Below are 4,570 nucleotides of genomic sequence, written 5' to 3' on the forward strand. Positions count from 1 at the left end.
GACCAACACGATTACTACTAACCAGCATCAATCCCCACCAGCGTCTACACGACTTTCTATGTACACCAATCCAAACCACCGCGGCACATCTCTCTCTTCGATTCTGTTAGGTGACTCAGCTTCACCACGATAAATAAACAGACAAGAATTTCAGCCAGCGACGAACATCTGTATAACAAGAATCACGGCCCGGCATCGATGCCACGACATCACGACTAGTGATCAGCTATGCCACACTCAGCTTCCCCTCCTTTCACATACAGACTCATACTATTGGGTACACAAGAACTGGTATAAAATGCTCATGTGTTATTTACTGACTCTTTGTATCTGCTGTAATAACTCACATACACACACATGTATCACTTACATACACACACATGTATCACTCACATACACACTTTTCTTTGTACGACGGCCTGTCTTTGATTATGTTATTATATGTCGCATTCACACTCACACATAGACATGCATCTTTAACGCCATAATAAATATCTCTGTTATTCATCTCATACGGTTGTGGTCTTTCATTACTGGTCATCTATGTTATCGTCGTATAACATATTTGTATATCATATTTGATATATATTTTTTTGTGTTCGACCGTGTGACACGTTTAAATAAAAGGAGTCCTCTGTTTTTCCATTCGTCACCATATCTCCTTTTTAAGTTCGCACGGTCGTTCCTTACACACTTAACTATCAACAGCTACCTGGCTGTAAATGGGTATCCAAGGGTAATAAAACTTGCAATTTTGAAATCACCTTCTGCACGTCCTGAATATGAAGTCTTCTGATTGGCCTTCAGGCTAATGAGTCATTATCACAAACTATGTAAGGTGAAGTGAGCACGCTCGGTGCGGAGTCTGCGAAATGATTTTCATTAGCACCTTGAAGTCAATTCACTTCGCTTATAGCGCCAACACATCTGTGTGTGTGTGTGCGTGCGCGCGTATACGTATGTATGTTACATCTTCTTTTCACACCCATGTAATGATTATTTTACTGTCAAGAGCACAGAAGAAAATTCTTGATTGACTGTGTCCGGGATCTGGTTTTTAATCTTTTCTACTCATCGTATTGTTGTTGTTGTTTATTAAACTAATTAGATCGTTCGAACATGGTGGAGTGGTTTTTCCATTGATTTCTTCATGCTTTCATGAGATACGAAGTCAGTATTGCAAACTAACAAAACAGTCATCAATTAGAGTATTCACGCTATTTATAGCCTGCCTTACAGAACCTATTTAGAGACAAGCGAATTTGGCCGTGGTTTGAAGTCTCTTAAACATGTGTGCAATACTGCAGAAGCAGTGGAATATGATCTTAAAATGTCTTGGTTAGTTCTCTGTTCCTATGTGAAGTTGATCGATAAAATAAACACCAGTCATGTACTCACATAGAGTGTGTAGTATCAATGTAAGCTATAAATGTGTATGTATAGACCCAGATATGGTAAAGAGTTGTGGCCGGTTTCGGTTCCTGACTGCAGCCATTCAGTAATGATCTTCGAAAAGGCATGAACATTACAACATCTCATTCCTGCTACTGGTATAAATATAGACCTTCTGCCTTTTTAACTAGTCAGCATAATAATTAGAGAAGAGATGACTTTAATTTCCAGTGGGATTAGAACGTTTCTTCTCCCTTCCTCCTTCTACAAGCTGCTGCTATTGCTACTGCTGCTGCTACCACTACAGTTACTATAGATGGTCGGAAGCAGGCTGTGTGGTAATCAAGAATAAGTGACGTTCTGTTATACGTTGTATATGAAAAAAGTAACTTGTTATAAATAATGTAATCAATCTCACCGATGAATGACCTTACGCTGAATTAAAGAAAAGGAAGAAGAAAATCAGTATCGCCAATAATAGCATATTGGCATATTTTACTTCGAACGTTTCGCTTGATTAGCAAGCTTTGATAAATTATACAAACATTCTGATCGCTAACATTATTTGAAATACTTTTATCACCTTTTCTTTGCAAATGGCAAGTAGCAAAGATCAGTGAACCGTGAAGCGAGGTGGGTTGTGAAGCAGAGATAGCAAGGATTGATTTTTTCTCTCTCTCTCTCTCTCTCCTCCAAAACATGAATATCTCAGAGAAGGTGAACAAAGGTGAAGGAGATGGCCGAGACGGGAATGCGTTTGACTAAATACATGTCTATATTTAGTTTACTCTCCCTTCGTTTCCAGGATACATCTCATTGTGTTTGACTCTGCCTTTATTTATTGCACCAGAGTCAATAAGATAAGTGCAGAAAAACCAACGAGAAAACATCCATGTGGTCATACGGTCTGTTACAAATAGTAGCCGAATCTCTCTTAAATACACCCTCTAAAGAAACATATTTGAAAGTATACTGCAGGGGATACACTATTCTTGAAAACAAATACAATACAAAATATGAAAATGGGTCTGTCAAAGGTGGAATGCATTTATCAGCGCTAAACTGAAACTCAATAACTCAATAACAGCAACAAATAACTACCAGAAGTATACGAGGGATGCTGAAAAGTTCCTGGCTTTGCGTCAAAGAAAATACAGGAGGATCAGTTAATTACAATTTTATTCAACATATTCCCCTCTCAGACCCACACAATTACTATAGCGGTCCTTCAATTTTTCGAAGCCATGTAAAAGAACTCGAGAAGTTGGGCCTTCAGCCAGGCCTTAAGAACTTTTCAGTATCCCCTCATACTCTATCGATTACATCATGTATGGTTCTTTACAAAAGGGTGGTGGAGACGGAAAAGAAGAGAAATTCTTCAGCCTATTAAAATAAAATTTGATAAAATGGTTGTAGAAGAGCAATAGTTGTTTCTGCATTATGGGAGTGGGTATGATAGATGTCGGTTTGTATGACTCTAAGGCAGTCATAATAGAGTAGACTTGTGTCATAAGAGAGTAGACTTTCGTCTATTTTTATGTCTATAGTTTAATTTGGACAACATTGTCCAATACACCCTTCTTTCTTTAATCTTTCTTTGGTTTGAGGGATATAAATTAATATTTCTAGTAGATCTTGTGGCCATATGAAGGCACCGTCGGTCCTCTTACATACTTTATGGAGAAACGATCTGAGAATGCGTGATTAAAATTCAGAAGGTAAATATTGATTTGTAGACAGAGCACATCTGTAGACTGAGCATGTCTATACAGGAAAATTTACGAGAAAGTTTTCTATTAATCGAAGTTCACAGTCTTTCATGGAAGACGCTGTTCACTGGAAATTATTCCACCTTCTGCTGTACGAAGAGGTCTTTTCTCTGTGGTATCCATGCAACACAACAAGCTAACGAAATACACATTGTACAATGTCTCTTCTGCTCACAGAATTTAGATAAAACTATCCAGTAGTAGAAATTCATATTAAGTAGATTGCACAGGGAAGGTAGTTAGATTTGCCCCTTCTCTCTACTTATGTCTAAAATATTCTTGAACAAGGTGTGATCGTTATATATTTCAATTTCCCCTGTTTTAAAACCTGTTGACCTCATATCCCATAAATTCGATTTTATTATAGTAATTAAAGTCTGTGAATGAAGCTATGAATTCCATTGTTTATAAAATCGATTTTTGTATTTAAAAAAAAACAGGTTTGATTTTCGATTAATTAAAAACACGTTACATTTTGGCTTAAAACATCTTTATTCTGTTCAACTCTTGTATTATTGTTGTAAGCATTGGCGTCGATGTTTTTGTTGCACAGCCCCAAGTCAGATGTGACTGCGTAGATCTATAATCAAAATAGTAGTAATTGTAGTAGTAGTAGTAGTAGTAGTAGTTGTTGTTGTTGCTCCTGCCGCTGTTGCTGCATTAGCAGCGATTAATTTTCACTCAATTTACGAATCATATTCTAACGGAAAAGGAACGCTGAACATTCATGTTCATTGTATCATCCTCCTCCTTTGATCTGAATTATCCTTGTAAAAACATTCTTTTTTGAACGAGTAGGTTGTGATTTCATTTCTCAGTTGGAACCGCTTCACTTCACTTACAATGTGCCTCACACCATTTTCCACCACACTACATTAAATTATCTTAAATTTATAGCTAATGTGTAATTATTCATGAGAACGTATTTTATAGTTTGCTTGCTTTCTCTCTCTCTCTTTTCCCCCTCTCTCTCTTTTCCCCCTCTCTCTCTTTTCCCCCTCTCTCTTTCTTTTCCCCCTCTCTCTCTGTATTGGTTTTCAGATTGTAGCACAAGGTCAGCAATTTCAGAGGAGGAGCGTTAGTCAATTACATCGACACCAGTGCTTGAGTGGTACTTATTTTATCGACCCGGAACGGATGAACTCAGAAAGCAAGGACAGACCAAATGCTGTTAAAAATTTTGCTCAGCATAGTTAACGATTCTGCCAGCTCGCCGCGTTGTGTATGTGTATGTTGTGTATGTGTATGTTGTGTGTGTGTGTGTGTGTGTGTTTGAGGATATTGGTTTCAAATTTGTGCCGGGGATAACACAGGTAACGGACACTGATAGAACATACGGATATTTTATCCCTTAGTCGGTTACTACAACTGCTAACTATCTCTCTCTCTCTCTCTCTCTCTCTCTCTCT

Source organism: Octopus bimaculoides, chromosome 15 (genome assembly GCF_001194135.2).
Source record: "Octopus bimaculoides isolate UCB-OBI-ISO-001 chromosome 15, ASM119413v2, whole genome shotgun sequence".
Taxonomy (NCBI): domain Eukaryota; kingdom Metazoa; phylum Mollusca; class Cephalopoda; order Octopoda; family Octopodidae; genus Octopus; species Octopus bimaculoides.